This window comes from Scylla paramamosain, chromosome 17, assembly GCF_035594125.1.
Source record: "Scylla paramamosain isolate STU-SP2022 chromosome 17, ASM3559412v1, whole genome shotgun sequence".
Classification (NCBI taxonomy): Eukaryota; Metazoa; Arthropoda; class Malacostraca; order Decapoda; family Portunidae; genus Scylla; species Scylla paramamosain.
Window position 1 is genome coordinate 3391113 of NC_087167.1, and position 18888 is coordinate 3410000.

Consider the following 18888-nt stretch of genomic DNA (forward strand, 5'->3'; position numbering starts at 1 on the left):
CGCTCTCCTGCAGTCCGTGTGTGTGTGTGTGTGTGTGTGTGTGTGTGTGTGTGTGCAGCTGGCCCACCCTCACCCACTCACATCAAGGCAGCATATCAGTCGCGCAGCTGAACACATTCATCACAACCAATTAAAAATGAATAAAAATAAACAAATAAAAAAAAAAAGAGCTCATATTCGTTCAGCGTGGGACATGAAAGGAAGCGACACACGCCACGCACCACATTATTGCGCCGTGGACACGTTAGCCTTTTTATGATGCACGCCACCACCACCACCACCACCGCCATCGCCGCCGCCACGCCACTGAAAACCCCACCAACTTTTACGGCAGGTTAATGAGTCGTTAGTGGGACGTAAAACAGGTGTTCCGCGGACGCTAATGAACGAGTACGATGAATGTGTTACCTGCATGAGCGTGGAGGGCGGGTCTTTAAGTACATTCATGTGGAGAGAAGAAAGGTATAGAGAAATGAAAGAGTGGAAGAGGGCAAGGTTCGTAGTGGAGGAGTGTCGGGTTTGTCTAGTTGCGATATGGAAGGAGTGGAAGAAAAGGAGTGGATGAGAGCAGGCAGGGTTCATCTGGCTGTTATGTGGATGAGTGGAGGAGTGGAGGAGAGCAGGGTTCATCCAGCTGTCATGTAAGAGTGGAGGACGAGAAAGAAGGGGAAGAGGAGTAAAGGTGTGTAGGCGCGGAGAGGCAAGGGTGGATGACCTGTGTGGCTGAGGACTGGCAGATAACAATTAAGAAGGACTAAATAGGGAGATCTCATGATAATACCCAATGTTAGAATAAAGATACTGCAAGACCCCATTTAACTCACAAGGGGCAGCTCCTGTTCGGCCTGTGTTGTGGTCAGGATGGCGAGAGAGGAAAGGCTAGAGACGAGGAGGGAGGGTGAGGAGATAATGAGACACTGAACCAAGAGGTGAAAGATATTGTCAGAGGAAAGGCAAGCGGCAAAGGAGGGTGAGGAGATAGAGACGTCTACTGAAGCAAGAAAAGAGAGATAGAGAGAAGCAAAGAGACGAGATATAAAGAAATCAATACTGAGAGAGAGAGAGAGAGAGAGAGAGAGAGAGAGAGAGAGAGAGAGAGAGATGCTGGGTAGACAGGCCATAAGAGAGGAAAAGTGACATCTCAAGGAAGACATGAAGTAGAAGGAGAAAAAGGAAGAGGAAGAGGAAGAAAAGAGATCATTTTTTGCCTAACTCCTCTAAGACAGACAGACAGACAGACAGACAGACAGACGGGTAATGAAGGGAAGCACCACCAGATTTTTAGTATACCTGGCCCACGCATCTCTCTCTCTCTCTCTCTCTCTCTCTCTCTCTCTCTCTCTCTCTCTCTCTCTCTCTCTCTCTCTCTCTCTCTCTCTCACTCATGGTGCGGGCAAGATTCTCAGCCTCATTAATATTCTAGTCTATTATTTCTGGTTGGTCTGCTTAATTTCCTGACGTCTTCCTACGCGCCTGCAGCCAAACTATTACTCTCTCTCTCTCTCTCTCTCTCTGTCTCTCTCTCTCTCTCTCTCTCTCTCTCTCTCTCTCTCTCTCTCTCTCTGTTAAAAAAAATACGAATGGAAGAAGAGATTAGGCAGAAAACAAATAAGGATGATTGGAAGAGACGAAGATAGAAAGAGTAAAGGAGGGGAGAAAAGACTGAAGGAAGGACGTAACAGATCGAGAGGCAGAGGAGAGGGAGAGGAAATGGGAGAGGTGAGTTGAGTATAGCCCAAGTTTTGGCTACAAGTCTTTGGTGCATTAACTCAGAGAGAGAGAGAGAGAGAGAGAGAGAGAGAGAGAGGGAGAGGGAGGGGGGAACACACAAATATTATTGTCTTGTCTTTGAGGGTCACTTCAAGAATTCCCCTTATTTCTTTCCCTTTCCCCTCCCTCTCACTTTCTTCCTTCTCCCCTCCTCTCACTTCCCTCTCCCTACCCTCCCTCTCCCCTCCTCTCAGTTTCCAATTCTTTAGTGTCCTATTCATAACCCCTCTCCTTCTCGCTTCCTTCTTCCTCCTTTCTTCCTCTCATCTTTTTGCCATCCTTCTTTTCTCCTCCTTTCTCCTTTCTTTCTTTTTTTTCTTATTTCTTCTTTCTTCTGTTCCCTTTCCTTTCTTTTGTCTCTTTTCCTCTCTCCTATCTTATCTCTTCCTCTATTCCCTTTTTCTTCCTCCTATCTTTCTGTTCCATCACCCTTTCTTCCTACACCCTCATCTTGCACTTTCTCTTTCTTCTCTTCTTCCCTTTTCCCTCATTCCTCCTCCTTACTCTCTCTCTCTCTCTCTCTCTCTCTCTCTCTCTTCCTTTTTCCTTTTCCCTTGCCTTCCTTTTCTCTCTCCTCCTTTCCTCATCCAGCCTCATATCACAATAGCTGACCTTCTCCTCCTCCTCCTCCTGCCCTATTTTCATTACTTTGCGGTAAAATGCTGGTTGGTTCCTGTGTCTTGAGTTTCATTTGTGTTTATTTTTCCATGTATTTCACTCGCTTTGTTAATACTTCGTCTTGTTTTAAGTTTGTTATTAAGTTTGTTAAGTTTTGTCTCGAGTTTATGGTTCAGATGTGTTCGTAGCTCCGTTTTCTCTTTAGTTTCGTTTTCTTTGGTTTTGTTTTGTGTCTGTTCTGACTCGTTTTCTTTCTTATTGATTTGTGTCTGCTTTATTTTCTTCCTCTCTTCTTATCTTCCTTCCTTTCCTTTCCTATTTTTTATTGCTGTATTCTTTTATTCCGTCTTTTTTGCTTTTTTTCTCTTAATTTGTTTATTTATTTACTTTTTTTCTCTTTCCTGTCTTTCTTCCTTCCTCCTGTTCTTTCTTTCATTTCATAATTTGTTTTTTTTTTCTTTCTTCCTTCCATCCTTCCATTTTCTTTTGCTTTTTTTTCGTTTCTGCCTTTCCCCATTTCTTCCTCGCCTCATTCCTTCTTTCATTCCTTTCCTTCTGTTTTTCTTCCATCAATCCTTTCTCCATTCTTTTCTTCATTCCTTCCTTTCTTCCTTCTCCCTTCTTTTCTTACCTTCCTCTCCCTTTCCTCCCAAATCTCCTATCATCTCCTCACCCTTCCTTTCTCCCTTCTCTTCTCCTCTTTTCTTTCCTCCTTTATCCTTACCCTTCCTTCCCCTTTCTCCTCTTCCCATTCTTCTGTTCCCTTCTTTCGCCTTTACCTTCTTTCTTTTCCCTCGTCCATAACTGTTCTCCTCTCCCTTTCCTCCCTTCTTCTCTCCACTCTCACCTCTTCTCCCATCCAGCTTATTTATTTGTCATTCTCTCCCCTCCCTTTCTCTCCCCTCTTCTCTCCCTCTCTCCTTTTTCTCCTCTTGTCTTTCAGCTTCTGTCTAACCTTTCCCTTTTCATTCACTCTTTCTTTTTCTCTTCCAGCTACCTCCTCCTCCTCCTCCTCCTTTCATTCTTTCAAGCACTTCCAGCATTCCATTGTCCTCCTCTGACCTTTATTCCTCTGTTTGTCTGTCTGTCTATCTGTGTCTCTTTCATTCTATCTGTCTGTATGTCTCTGTCTGTCTTTCCGTGTATCATTAGGTGTGTTTGTTGTTTTAGTTTTCGCTGTTGTATTTATGAGTTCGTCTTTCGTCGTTGAAAATCAAGGGTTATTATTATTATTATTATTATTATTATTATTATTTTATTTTTTACCTCATACTTTTTCTTTGTTATTTTTAGTTCGTATTTAGTATAATTCTAAGTGTCAGTTAAGTCACTGTGTTGAAAATGTGTGTGTGTGCATGTATGTATGTGTATGTGTGTGTGTGTGTGTGTGTGTGTGTGTGTGTGTGTGTGTGTGTGTGTGTGTGTGTTCTATTATCACTGTAACGCTTTATCGTATGTTCTAACTGTTGAAATATTTACGTCGTGTTCTTTCGTAACCGTCAATCGTATTCTTCACTGCTCTTTTATTTCACGATATGCATTTGGTTCAGTTCTGTCAGGAATGGTAAGAAATGATGATTCTCTCTCTCTCTCTCTCTCTCTCTCTCTCTCTCTCTCTCTCTCTCTCTCTCTCTCTCTCTCTCTCTCTCTCTCTCTCTCTCTCTCTCTCTCTCTCTCTCTCTCACACAAACACACACAACTAATTAGGCAAAAGAGAGAGAGAGAGACAGACAGACAGACAGACAGACAGAGAGACAGGTCAGCAACAACATGCATCATCAAACTTAAACGCAGTCAAGCTTGTAATAGTCTTCATTATCTTGGATCTGCTGTTGTTTTACTTCCGCCTCATTCATGATCACCAGTTCGAATACCGCCTTGCCCCCTAGTCCACTCTGCAGCCCCTCCCCGTCCCTCTGCAGACACCCACCCTCCCCGCCACGCCCACCTCCTGTTTGCTTCGGGAAATTGAGGTCATGACAAAGACGAGGAAGTGAAGGAGGTGGTGGTAGTGGTGGTGGTAGTGGTGGTGGTGGTTGGTAAAGAGAAGGAAGAGGAAAAGGAGTTATAAGAGGATTAGGAAGAAAGGTAAAAGGAATAATTGTGAATGAGTGTAATATCTTATTGATGAATTGATTGGCTGATTGAATTTATTGGCAAAAGGTGACGTGATTCTCAAAGTACGTACATACATATACAACATAAATTCGTGTTATTAATCCTCTCTGTTTTAAGGAAGTGAAGGAAGAGAAGAGAAGAAGGGAAAGGAGGACAAGGGAAGAGAAGGAAAGGAAGTTACAGAAAAGAAGCAGAAGAAGAAGAAAGGATTCACACACACACACACACACACACACACACACACACACACACACACACATACCACCACCACTCCACTCAGTTCACAAAACCAAAAATTATTGAACATTACAGTGCATTAAAAAAGGCAAGATATATACAATTGTAGTCTCCATTGCTAAACTTTTTTCTCTTTTTTTCCACTATCTTGAGTATCGAAGGCCGAGACTAGCGGGGAAATCTTCGTCACGCTCTCTCTCTCTCTCTCTCTCTCTCTCTCTCTCTCTCTCTCTCTCTCTCTCTCTCTCTCTCTCTCTCTCTCTCTCTCTCTCTCTCTCTTGATGAAGGTCTAAAGCTAGTATACCTTCATGGCTCAGAAAGGAAAGTAGAAGTTGTAGTAGTAGTAGTAGTAGTAGTAGTAGTAGTAGTCGTTGTTGTTGTTGTTGTTCTTCTTCTTCTTCTTCTTCTTCTTGTAATAGCAAAGTCCCACACGCCATGTCCACCGCCAGCGTTCCGTTTTCTATTCACGCACCTTTTCACTACCTCGCTTCAAATCGTTCTTGACTGACCGACTGAGACAACGAACCGATTAAGTCAACCTTTCACGCACCTCTTTTTTTCATCTTATCTTTCTGTAGTATCACTCGAGGAAAAGGTGTGTGTGTGTGTGTGTGTGTGTGTGTGTGTGTGTGTGTAAGATTAAAGTAGATAGGTTTGTGTTAGTCCTTGTGTTCATATGTGTCTTATCTTGCTTGTCAACAGTACCTCTCTCTTTATTTTTATTTTCATGTTTGTTTTCCTTCCTGACTTTCCTCCATTTTTTTTCCTAGAGTTGTATTTTTTCTTTCATCTTTTCTTTTCTTTATTTTTTATTCCATATCAAAGTATTATGTTACACACACACACACACACACACACATACACACACACACACACATACGATAGTAGTAGTGGTAGTAGTAGTTGTTGTAGTGGTAGTAGTAGCAGCACCACCACCACCACCAACAGCAGCAGCAACGTCATTAACATCAGCAGTACTTTTAAATGTATTATCACCAATCAGCGTTTCGTTTCTTTGCAATCTCGTCACGTCATTACAGTCAACCAATCACAGTCAATGATGATGACGCAATCTTGCCGTGATTTTGTTTATTGACATTTAACACTGAACGCGGCAACATACGCACGTATGATAGACGGGGAAGGAAAGAGACGAGAGGAGAAAAAGGAAAAGGAAAAGAATAGGATAGGAGAAAAAGAAAGATTGCTCAGGCAAAGTGGCAATAGTAGTAGTAATGGGGATAGTAGTTAAAGAGAGAGAGAGAGAGAGAGAGAGAGAGAGAGAGAGAGAGAGAGAGAGAGAGAGAGAGAGAGAGAGAGAGTTGACTCTAAATGGAAAAAGTTCGGTCTTGATTAGTTAAAATGTCACGGTTGTAAGGTAAAAATTTCTCTCTCTCTCTCTCTCTCTCTCTCTCTCTCTCTCTCTCTCTCTCTCTCTCTCTCTCTCTCTCTCTCTCTCTCTCTCTCTCTCTTTCTCTCTGGATTAAAAGAAAAGAAAAAAAGCAAGAAAGAAAGAACAAAAACAACAACAACAACAACAACAACAACAACAACAACAAAGGCATTAACATTTCCTATTTCAAAATGTCTACTTAGCGTCAAATGCAACTGCCGAAAATGCATATCGACTTTGAAAGAGAGAGAGAGAGAGAGAGAGAGAGAGAGAGAGAGAGAGAGAGAGAGAGAGAGAGAGAGAGAGAGAGAGAGAGAGAGAGAGAGAGTAAATGCTTGATGAGAGATAAACAGGTTGAGGCGGTGAGGCGTGAAAATGGCATTCTGAGGAGGAGGAGGAGGAGGAGGAGGAGGAGGAGGAGGAGAAGGAAAATGAGGAGAGAAGGGGGAATAAGGAGAAAAATTAAAATAGAGATCAATAAATGAGGAATGGAAGAAAGGAAGATGAAGAGAGGAAAGGAAGGAAAAAGAAATGAGAAAGGGGTACGTGAAGTAAATATGAGAGAGAGAGAGAGAGAGAGAGAGAGAGAGAGAGAGAGAGAGAGAGAGAGAGAGAGAGAGAGAGAGAAGCGTGGGAAAGAAATAATTAAAGGACACGGAAGAGATTTTGATAAGGAAATGGAGAAAGGCAAGTGTGTGTGTGTGTGTGTGTGTGTGTCCTCATCACTCTCTCTCTGTCTCTCTCTCTCTCTCTCTCTCTCTCTCTCTCTCTCTCTCTCTCTCTCTCTCTCTCTCTCTCTCTCTCTCCTTCCTCCATTTTCTCCACTCCTTTTTTTCCTTCTCTCTTCCTTCCTTCTTTCCCTCACCAGTTCTTTATCTGCTCATTTCCCTTCCTTTTGTTTCCTCACTTTACTTATCTCTCTTTTTATTCCCTCCTTTCTCTCCTCTTAGCCCTTATGTTTCTCTTCCCATCCTATCTCTCTTCCCCTCCTTTAATCTCTCCCTCCCTCCCTCCCTCCCTCCAACACAAACACTTTATCAACTTGAAGGAAAAGTCGTAAAGAAGTGTGTGTGTGTGTGTGTGTGTGTGTGTGTGTGTGTGTGTGTGTGTGTGTGTGTGTGTGTGTGTGTGTGTGTAGGCCCCAAGACAGGAAGATGTAAGATAGAGAAAAAGAACAGTATCAGAATGTGGAGAGAGAGAGAGAGAGAGAGAGAGAGAGAGAGAGAGAGAGAGAGAGAGAGAGAGAGAGAGAGAGAGAGAGAGAGGCGCTATACTATAATAGCACAGATATTAATTTTAGTGGCGACGGAAAGTGACGCTCTCTCTCTCTCTCTCTCTCTCTCTCTCTCTCTCTCTCTCTCTCTCTCTCTCTCTCTCTCTCTCTCTCTCTCTCTCTCTCTCTCTCTCTCAGTTCATCTGAAACGCATCATCATGAAAAATAACTTTGTGTTAAGAGATATACTGAGGCAGGTTATAACTTCAGAGAGAGAGAGAGAGAGAGAGAGAGAGAGAGAGAGAGAGAGAGAGAGAGAGAGAGAGAGCATTCTTAAGCCTTAATAAACAATAGTACTAAAACTAATTCTCCGTTGATTTCCCTCTCTCTCTCTCTCTCTCTCTCTCTCTCTCTCTCTCTCTCTCTCTCTCTCTCTCTCTCTCTCTCTCTCTCTCTCTCTAACACGTTTCCAATATTCAAATGCCGTAACAGGGGCGATGGTATCAAACTTTATCCATTTTACGCCTTCTTCGTCTCCCCCAGCAATAGATGACGCGAGGTGACGGCTGGAATACGAACTGACACCCACCTATGGAATTTCTAATGCTCACCTCGGCACGACATACAGCCTACGGGGACGAGGTGTGACGGGGGAATAACTTATAGTCCCTTACTTTTAAACGCCGCCTGCCATTATAAGGAGTGTTTTTCAAGGGCCACAGAGATGATATGAAATGCTCTCTTGGGAGTTTTCCTGTTGATATCGTAAAGTTCTTGTTGTGTTATCAATACTAGGATGATACCTATGGGAATTTCTGTTATGAATAATAATGATAATATTGTATGTATTCATGTCATTCCCTTTACTCGAAAGTCACAGGAAGAAAAGGAAAATAATAACTAAACACAGACATTTTTGACTTAAGCACACACTCATTGAAATGTTTGCCTTGCTATCCTCTCATCATCTTTCTTTCAGCCTTCAATTTATCCTGTTCATTTCTCCTTCCAGTTCCTTTTAGGGAAATGTTTGACTATCATCGAAATGTTTGAATATCATCAGTCACGAAAACACTCTTGAAAATCCTAATACGTTGTTAATTGTATTTATTTATTTATTGAATATTTCATTTATGTGACCTTAAGCAGATTTATCAAGACTTAATATTTGATCATCTCTGCTGAGTGCTTTTTTTTTTTTTAAATCATAATCAAAATTTGTCCTAGTCTATTTCAAGAAGTGACAGCATGAAAGTGTTAGAAGCAGCCGACTTAAAGATCCGAAACGTTAAAAATCCGAACCCTAAAACTAGCACCGTACCATCAGACCAGGGCGGGACACGTGTACAGCTCGATATATACCCAGGAAAACATTACGCTCTTTCTCCGATGCTCTTCATGTGTCGCTGTCTCCGGAGCTGCAAATGGGCGTGGTGTAATGCTATATACGTAAAGGCCACTCCTCGGCACCGAACATATAAGACTCAGCGTTCCCAATACATTGAGATTCCTCCTTCTGTCTTTGGCTCTACTTGACAGTCGCAGGAGTTCAGTGGTCGCAGTAGAGTATGAGGGAGCAGTAGTTTGGAAGATAAAAGCTTTCGGCAGGAAGGGTTAAGAACAGGATCATTCTCTCTCTCTCTCTCTCTCTCTCTCTCTCTCTCTCTCTCTCTCTCTCTCTCTCTCTCTCTCTCTCTCTCTCTCATACACACATTTTTCTTCCTTCCTTAATTATTTTCAATCTCTTGACTCATGTCTTCGGTTCTCTTCCTCCTCCTCCTCCTCCTCCTCCTCCTCCTCCTCCTCCAGGAGATTCAAAGGTCCTGTAACACTTTTGCCTTTATTGTGTTGTCGTGATTGGCTGAGATGGAGAGGAGAAAGGAGGGAGAAGAGGAGGAGGAAGAGGAGGAGGACGAGGAGGAAGAGAAAAGGGAGGAGGGGTAGAAGGGAAGAATCAGGGCCTCATAATTGGAAAATACTCAGTCACTCTCCTCCTCCTCCTCCTCCTCCTCCTCCTCCTCCTCCTCCTCCTCCTCCTCCTCCTCCTCCTCCTCCTCCTCCTCCTCCTCCTCTTATTTCCTCCGTCTTTTCTCCTTCCTTGGCCTCAATATCTATTTGCCATTTTATTCTCTCTCTCTCTCTCTCTCTCTCTCTCTCTCTCTCTCTCTCTCTCTCTCTCTCTCTCTCTCTCTCTCTCTCTCTCTCTCTCTCTCTCTCTCTCTCTCTCTCTCTCTCTCATTAACAAGGCGCACTACACATCATTACACTCACAGGGATCAAGGTTGCAGTTCCCAAGATTTATCCTGTCCCCACCCTGCATTTATCTATTGACTTCCTGACCTGTTTGTCTATCCTCCTCCTCCACTCCCCCCTCCCCTACATTTGTCTTAGTTTGGGCCTTGGGGGGGATGGAGGGAGGGGACTTACTGTTGTCATTGTTGGTTTGTTCTTGTTTGTCTTGGGGTGTCTTTATTTAGTGTTTGTTTGTGTGTGTGTGTGTGTGTGTGTGTGTGTGTGTGTGTGTGTGTGTGTGTTTGTGTGTGTGATTTTTATTTTTTGGGGGGTGCCGGGTGTGTGGTGGTGGTGGTGTACTGGTTTGTGTGCTGGTGTGTGTGTGTGTGTGTGTGTGTGTGTGTGTGTGTGTGTGTGTGTGTGTGTGTGTGTGGGTGTGTGTGCAAGAGGCTTTCTATTTAGTAGTTATTCATCAGTCGGTTTATTTATCCACCTTTCCATCTATTTATCTATTTATCCATCTCTATCTATCTATCTATCTATCTATCTGTTTACATACTATACATATATCTATCTATTCATTCATTTATCAATATATTGTTTATGTCTATCTATCTATGTATTTATCTGTCTATTTATCAGTCTGTCTATTTATCTATTTATCTATCTATATCTATCTATCAGTATCTGCTCACCCATACATACATACATACATACATTCTACCTGTTACACGTATATCTGTTTGTGTACACATATACCTACGTTTCTATATATCTATCCATTTAATATATACCTATGTTCGTCTATCTGTTTTTATCCACCACCACCACCACCACCACTACTACCACCACCACCACCACCTTCCTATGCTCTCCAAGATTAATAGATGCTTCTTCATCCCCTCCTGCGAGAAAATGTACCAAGAAGACGCATTACCTGTAGTTACAAAGAAGTCATTTAGAATTATGTCTCCCCTTCGAGCTTAAGAAAATAGTCTACTGCAAATCTGACACCATTTTGAAAGACGCCACTGACAGCTCATGTGATCGAGTACTATCAACTAACTCAGCGCCTGTAGTGTTCTTTACTCATTAAAATATAAGGGGGTTACTCAAATAAAACGAAAGGTACTGGGTCTTATTTTGAGTGCAAGCAAGAAGTACCATTTGCAAAGACGTCGCTGAGAGGATGAGTGATCTAATGTATCAAATCTTTCAGCGTCTTTAGTGTTCTTTGTCCAGTGAAGTAGTGTAGGATTGTTGAAATAAAATAGATATCATTCCCTTAGTGGGTTAAGTAATGGGAAGTTTAATAATTTAGGCTGCAAATCTCACAATGTCTGTAGTGTTGGGAGGTGTGTGTTTGTGTGTGTGTGTGTGTGTGTGTGTGTGTGTGGGTAGGTAGGTGTGGGTGTGTTTTCATTAACAATATATAGGATAACGCAAATAAAACGGCAAGTATCATTTTCCCATTCAAAGAGTTAAAAAATGCATAGGTTAATAACTCGGACCACTGCCTCTGCCATCCTCTTCCATGTGATCGCCTGATGAGGGAAGCTTGGATGATCAAAGGCGTGGTAATCATAAGGCGTTTAGGTGACGAGGCCGATAATGACTTTCCTGCGGTGATCAGTGAAACGTGACTTACGCCAAAGCCGCAGCCAAGCCCCACGTGTAGGTAATGAGACTAACGCCGCCACGCCTTCCTTCCTATTTCTTAACGTTTCGGCGTCTCATCTGTATCACTTTCATACTAGGTACTGTTAATATTGCCCAGGTGTTTTCAAGAAGTAAAAGGAAGCACTAAGTAAAACGGCTGCAGATTAATAAAAGAATTCACGACACATGCGGCGTAAGAGCGCAGCCAACCTGACTGACTGGCGTGGAGGGCAAGCTGTGACTCTCTAGGCGCGCGGGAAGACGCACACAACGACGAGAAGCGCCACAGTTGATAAATAAATAAATGATGAGTAATAATACATGTAATAATGATCATGATATAAGAAAAGGAAATTAACTCATATACTATCATACTTTAATAGGTTGTAGTAGAAGTAACTGGGTTTTTTTAAGTGTGTTTTCATGATTTTATTGATAGTTTAACAAGGATTCTATGTACACTGTCATTAGGAAAAGACGCCCATGAAAATTCGTGCAATCTTAATTAGAGTGTTCTCATGATTTTACGAATAGCTTGACAATAATTCTACAACGTTACTAGGAAAAAAAACATCCATGAAAACCTATATAATCATCCCTGTGGCCTTTGAAAATACTTATAATACTAATGAGAGACCAAAGCAATTAAGGGTACGGGCGTGTGAGTCATTGACAGGGTTCAGGGAAAGCGAGATTACATAAGCACATAAGGGAAGTTGCAGGAACCCAGAAGACCTACACGTGGCAGTCCCTGTATTGCACGCACTACCCATCACCACTCGTTTTATCCATGAGTGTGTCTGATCGTCTCTTTAAAGCTCCATTTGACTCTATACCAACAACCTGATAACTAAGCCTATTGCAGCCATGTATTACCCTGTCTGAGAACCAGTTTCTTCATATCTCCCTGTTAAATGTTACTTTATCATGCATGAAGAAAGAAATTGGCGCGCAAACAGATGACTGGAATAGACTTAGTAATCAGGTTGTTAGTGCCGAGTTAATAGGGGATTTTAAAAGAAGGTTAAATAGATATATAGATAGAAATGATTGGTGGGTATGGGTACGCATATTTTATACATTTGTAGGCCTACTGGCTTTTGTAGCGGAGAGAGAGAGAGAGAGAGAGAGAGAGAGAGAGAGAGAGAGAGAGAGAGAGAGAGAGAGAGAGAGAGAGAGAGAGAGAGCAGGCAAACAGGCAGAAAAATAAAACTAAAAAAAAAAAAAGGAAAAAATACACAAAATCCCTGAAAAACACGCAACAATGCAATAGTCGTACCAACACAAACAAAACACCATCACCAAGGTCACTCAAACTACAAATGACACTTCCACCACCACCACCACCACCACCACTACCAGGAGGAGAGGCGGCGTGTGGCAGGGAGGAGTGGCGAGGTTAATGGTTGGTGATGGAGAGCAGCGTGGTAATAGGTGTGGCGGGGAGTGGCAGGGATAATTGGGAGGCGAGGCGAGGCGAGGGTGAGAGGTAGCACGGGGTGTGGCTCGCCTGATTGCTGGTGGCTGGGAGAGGCAGGGCAAATAAAGGGAAAAAAAAAAAAAAAGGTGATAGATTTATAACTGCGTGGACTAATTAATGATGGTTCACTATAAGGAGTGATTAACAGCACACACAGGTTAGCAAAAAATAGTGAAAATAAATAAGTAAGGAGGAAAGCAAACAGGTTAATAACTATATGGATTAATTAGTAATGGCGGGGAGGTTACTAGAGGGGGAAAAAATAGTAACACGCAAGTAAATGAATAAATTAGATTAGTTAAAAAAAAAAAAAAAAAGAAAAGTGAATAAGTAAGCTCAAATGAAAGTCAATAGATTAATAACTGTATTGATTAATTAGTGGTGGTGGAAAGATGATTAGAAACAGACAATTAACAACACAAAAGTAAGCCCATAGATTAATAAGATACTGAAAGTGGAACGACGAAATACACAAACAGTCGATGGTGTTGAAAATATAATAAACTATAGAATATCATAAATCAATAACTAAAATAAATTAACAATCAGCGTCAGTAAATAGTTCATTACGAAAAAAAAATCAAATAAATAAATCCACATAGATGAATAATTTGTGACAAAACCAGATTACGAAATTAAAAGACCAAATAAACACACGAGTGAAAAATGGACTTAATATCTCAACAATGGGGAAAAACAAATCAAGAAGCAACCAATTGTAGTATTCCATTATCTTTCCTTCATTAAATGTTGATGAAAGTGGAGGCAGCGAATTAAGAAAAGCGAGTGACCTAAGAAGTGCAGGAGAGTCTTAAGATTCAATCCCTTTATATTTTCTCCTCAGCCTCCTCCAACACACTCTCTCTCTCTCTCTCTCTCTCTCTCTCTCTCTCTCTCTCTCTCTCTCTCTCTCTCTCTCTCTCTCTCTCTCTCTCTCTCAGTTGCGTGCCCAGTCACCCACCCACTCACCCACAAAGGAAGCCCCCCCCCTCCCCGCGCACAGAATACCATCCAGTCTCCCACACGCCCATACTGAAAACAAATAAAAACAAGTACTGGATGAAATTAAATGAGGGGTGAAATTAAAATCAATGAAGCATTTTGAAACGTTTTGGCCTAATAAATACTATAGTGAATTGATGAGAAACAAAGCGCTCTCTCTCTCTCTCTCTCTCTCTCTCTCTCTCTCTCTCTCTCTCTCTCTCTCTCTCTCTCTCTCTCTCTGCACAGTACGCAGCTTCTATTCAGTCATTTCTTTCTCCGCCCTTTCCTTTCCTCTTCTTTCCTTTCTCGTCCCTTTTCCTCCCTTCATTTCTCCCTCCTGGCTTACCCTACCTCGCCCCGCCCCGTCCCGCTCAGCCTAGCCCCGCCTTGGGTCCGTGAATCAGCGAGGAAGGTGAAAAAGTAATCAATTTCCCGAGGCCACCCATCCATTACCTATTTCCCCAGTATTCATCAGCCACGAGTTTTCAAGCGTAAAGCCTTAAATCTACTGCTAGACATTTATTATTCTTGTAGTGTGTGTGTGTGTGTGTGTGTGTGTGTGTGTGTGTGTGTGTGTGTGTAGGTAGCTTGTCTCTCTTCGTGCCGCGCGTCGGAACTTCATTTGCTTTATCTTTGTCACGGAAAACATTCTTCACTTCTGACAATTATAATGGCCAGTGGTAGGTTACTGAGAGGGAGAGAGAAACTGGAGAGAGGGGGCGATTTAAGCTGGAGGGAGGGAGCGAGGTAGGCTGGAGGACGAGAGGCGCAGTGTGGTGGTACTTGGGAAGGCCAGTGGGGAGGAGAGACAGCGGAGAGCTCTTCCTGGGACGTCCTGTTGCTTCCCGAGCCGCGCCATCAGGGGGGTCGACACTGATGGATTCATTAACAAATTCTAGCCGCCGCCGCTGCATGTCTGAGCCGCGCCGCGCTTGATGGATGCTGCGGCCGCGTCAGGGAGGTGCAGCGCAAGATGGATTGCAGTCTTCACGCTCTCCCGCTGCTGTGGCAATGGCGAGGGTGTTGTGGCGGCTGTGATGGTGCGTTGGGTGCTTGTCTGGTTTGGCGGTAGCGTGGCCGTGGTGGTGAGACATGGGACCGTTTTCAGTAACACTTCTCTCTCACCACGACCATTTTCAAAGGTCACAGAGATGATTAGCAGAGTTCTCAAGAATGTTTCTCCTGTTGATAATGTAGAAAGCATGTTAATCTGTCATCAAAACCATAAAAACACCCTTAAAACCCATTATAACTTCAACTAGAGCCTTTTGAAAGTAATGGAGTTATGGCCAGAATTATTTCAGAGAATATGGCAGATGGACTGATGGAAATTCTTTGTATTCTTTCCCACGTCAAGATCACACACTCACGCTCTCTTACTCACACTGACTCATCAAGGTCGCCGCTACATCGTCCGGTGGCGTCGAGGTCTCGTGAGGCGCGGCGGGTGGTGAGTAGCGTCAGGGTCGTGGATAGCTGTCATTTGTGGAGGTGCTGACCGCGCACTCGCTCCGTCACCCTCACTGGTTACTCAATGTCGCCTCTCTACACTGTCTGGTTAGCGCGCCATCCCCAGCCCTTGCTGTGGATTAGACAGTGGATTAGAGCACTGGAAGATTAGATAGATTGAGTTGATGTGATGAAACAAAGAGGGAGTCCTTCTGGTTTATTACAACTACATGTTCTCATTTCTTGTGTTGTGTGAGATATGTGTAGCATCATTCATAAACAAACTAGCTGCTGTATCAGAGGTTTTCTATTCAATAATTTAGGACCATAATGAACATTCAGTACAGTGCAAAATTGCGGTATTTGTAACACGGTGTACCAAAGAAAACCACGTCTTTTGCAATCTCTACTATGTTTTGTTTGTTTATTTTCCATTTCAATTGCACCTCAGTTCTCCTAAAAAAGTATAGTACATCAGTTTCTTATTGGTGAGCGGAGGGGGAACGAGCGGTGTGACATCCGCGTCTCCCTTAAGAGAAAAAAAAAACTCGAGTGCAGAAAGTAAGAAGTCTAGGCGGCAAAATTAAGGCGTGAACAGATTGGCCAAAGAGATGAATGGATGGGGAGGAGTAAAAAAGGGAGGATAGGGGCAGTGAAAACTATAAGCAGCTGCCGTGGTTTTGTGTGGAGCGTAAAAGAACAGGCGTGCTGAGCCAAGTTTTAATTGTTCCTGAAGACTCATCACGCCCACACGTCCACCTTTGCTTCCCTTGCTTCTCTTCTCCCTTTGTCCTCGCCTCCTCTTTATAGACCATCAGTGCCAAGACGCCGATCAGAGAAGGAGAGAGGCAGTCCTTCCTAGTTTCCTTCCCTCCTTCTCTCTCTCTCTCTTCTTCTCTCTCTCCTTGCCATCAAAGGAAGGGAGTGTGTTGTGATGCTTCTCTCTATCCATCTCCTTCCCTCCCTTCTCCACTACTACCCCCTCCCTTTACCTTCCGCCCCCCTCGCTAAGATCTTGATCTCAAAGCGTGACGAGTCGATGTATTTCTGTTACTTCAGTGCGTCGTGGTATAATTGTTGTTGTTGTTGTTGTTGTTGTTGTTGTTGTTGTTGTTGTTGTTGTTGTTGTTGTTGTTGCTGGAAAATAATAATAGGAAAGTGAGAGCAATGAAGTATGTAGTAGCAGCAGCAGTGACAGTAGTAGTAGTATAGGTAGCAGCAGCAGCAGCAGCAGTAGTAGTAGTAGTAGTAGTAGTAGTAGTAGTAGTAGTAGTAGTAGTAGTAGTAGTAGTAGCAGTAGTAGCAGCAGCAGCTGTAGTATGTGGAGATGGAGGACAACGTTAGAGAGAGAGAGAGAGAGAGAGAGAGAGAGAGAGAGAAGCAAAAAGCGGGAGAGACCAATGAGAGTTCAGGTGGCAGGGAAGAGACTGAGGGCACCACCACCACCACCACCACCACCACCACCACCACCACCATCATCACCACCAGTAGCAGCAGCAGCAGTAGTAGTAGTATCAATGGTTTATGTCTCTCGTGCCATGTTCCTATCTCCGTCCTTTTATTTGCGAGTATGTGTGAGGAACCGCGACGCTGCCTCTCCCTCTCCTGCACCTTCTTGCCCCAAAACGGTGTCTCGTGATAAGTCTCGACTGACGCTATCTCGCCGCCCTGTCTCGTCGCTGGAGGAGGAGGAGGAGAAGGAGGAGGAGGAGGAGGAAGTGGTGGTAGGGGTGGTGGTGTAGGTGCAGGAGGAGGAAGGAAGGAGAGCAATGAGCTGAAAAAGTGACGTAGGAGGCGAGAGAGAGAGAGAGAGAGAGAGAGAGAGAGAGAGAGAGAGAGAGAGAGAGAGAGAGAGCTTGGAACTGAATGAAACGAGGAGTAATTAGGCCAAGAACGGACACGTAGACAAGAAGTGAACGCGTTTTGATACAGAAGAAGGAAACTTTGATTTGAGAAGCTAGTTTCTATATGCTCTCTCTCTCTCTCTCTCTCTCTCTCTCTCTCTCTCTCTCTCTCTCTCTCTCTCTCTCTCTCTCTCTCTCTCTCTCTCTCTCTCTCTCTCATCCTACTTCACTTTTACAGCTCATTGAGAATTGAGAGAGAGAATGAAGAAAGGAAAGAAAAGGAGTAAAAAAAAAGTTAAACAGTGAAAGAAAGGCATTAAGAGAGTGATAATTGGCAATACAGAACTAATAGATAAAAAAAAACGGAAAATGAGAGCAAGAAGAAAGGAAAAATTAAGGGGAAAAATGTAAAGATTGGAAAAAAAGACCGAGGCAAGGAGAGAGTGAGAGAGAGGGAGAGAAGAAAGAAGGAAGGTGAGAGGAAAGAAAAGGAAGCGAGATGGGAGGAAAAGAAGAAAGGGAGGCAGGTGAGAGAGGGAGAGAAGAAAGGAGGCAGGTGAGAGAGGGAGAGAAGAAAGGAAGCAGAGAGGGAGGCAGGCAAGGAGGGAGGGAGGGAGAGAAGAAGGGGAGAGATGCAGAGTTGACTACCTACTGACGAAGACAGATAAGAAGGAGGACGTGCTTCATCTCAGCTTAATTAAACCCTGAGTTTGTAATGAATTCTGGAATGTGAGTAATTAAATTGTGGTTTATCCCTCCCTCTTTCCCTCCCTCCTTCCCTCCGTGACGGCCATGTGGCGGAGGAAGATATGTCACGCTTGAAGGAGGTAGGAAAGTAGCGAGAGGAGAAAAATATGGGAGGGAAAGAAAAGTGTGGTGAGGAGAGTGAAGGAAGAGGGATAGAGGGAGGGAGGAAGGGAGGTGGAGAAAAAATGGGTACAGGAAGAAGAGTAGAGAGAGAGAGATGGGGGGGAGGGAGAGAAGAGGATATATTTAATTTTCCGGGAAAGATGCAGAAAAAGAGAGAGAAAATATAGCGCATTAAATGAGGAGAAGAGGAAACAAGCACGATGGTGAGAGATAGAGAGAGACACTGATGGAAAGGGAGGCATTAACAGAGATAGGGAGAGATAAACCCAGAGAGAGACAGAGAGAGAGAGAGAGAGAGAGAGAGAGAGAGAGAGAGAGATAATCGCTCCATAAAGATGAATTCAAATGAGAGAGAAGAATGAGATATGACATTTGACAGACACAGCCAGTCACTTTTCTACCTCCCTTCCTCCCTCCCTCCCTCCCTCCCTCCCTCTACCCTTCCCTTACCCCCATTCCCTCCTCTTTTTCTCTCTCTCTTCCTCCCTCTATCTTTCCCTCCATATCACCTCCTTGCCCACAATGGTCTAAAGATCAATTTGGAGAAAAATAAACAAGACATTTTTTTCTATCCTTCCTTTTCTTTGTGGTGGTTGAGCCTGAAATAAACTCTCTCTCTCTCTCTCTCTCTCTCTCTCTCTCTCTCTCTCTCTCTCTCTCTGGTAAGTAAATGGATAAACAAACTAGCAGAGAGAGAGAGAGAGAGAGAGAGAGAGAGAGAGAGAGAGAGCAGTAATTGTAAGGGAGACCCACCAGGTAATCACATCCCTCATTCCCCTCATTAACTGCGCATTTACCTGGGGACACGTTTACGGCCTCGGCTCTAATTACCTCGTTCACCTGTCCACCCCTTTACCCCTTCCACCACCCCTTTCCTTCACCCCTTTCCTTCATCTCCTCTCTTTATACCCTTCCTGTCACTCGTTTCTCCCGTCACCTCTTTCCTTTACCTCTCTCTTCACCCCTCCCATCTCCCATCATCCCTTTCTCTCCCCTCCTGTCATCCCTTTCCTTGATCCTT

The 18888-nt window shown here is 43.5% G+C and overlaps 1 protein-coding gene and 1 pseudogene across 1 annotated transcript in view; one reads left to right on the top strand and one right to left on the bottom strand.

The window, feature by feature from the left end:
• Window positions 1–18888, top strand: part of LOC135108321 (cardioacceleratory peptide receptor-like) — a 136672-nt gene that overhangs the window by 71358 nt on the left and 46426 nt on the right. The window lies entirely within an intron of this gene.
• LOC135108595 (RNA-binding protein 25-like) lies at window positions 4862–14563 on the bottom strand (annotated as a pseudogene).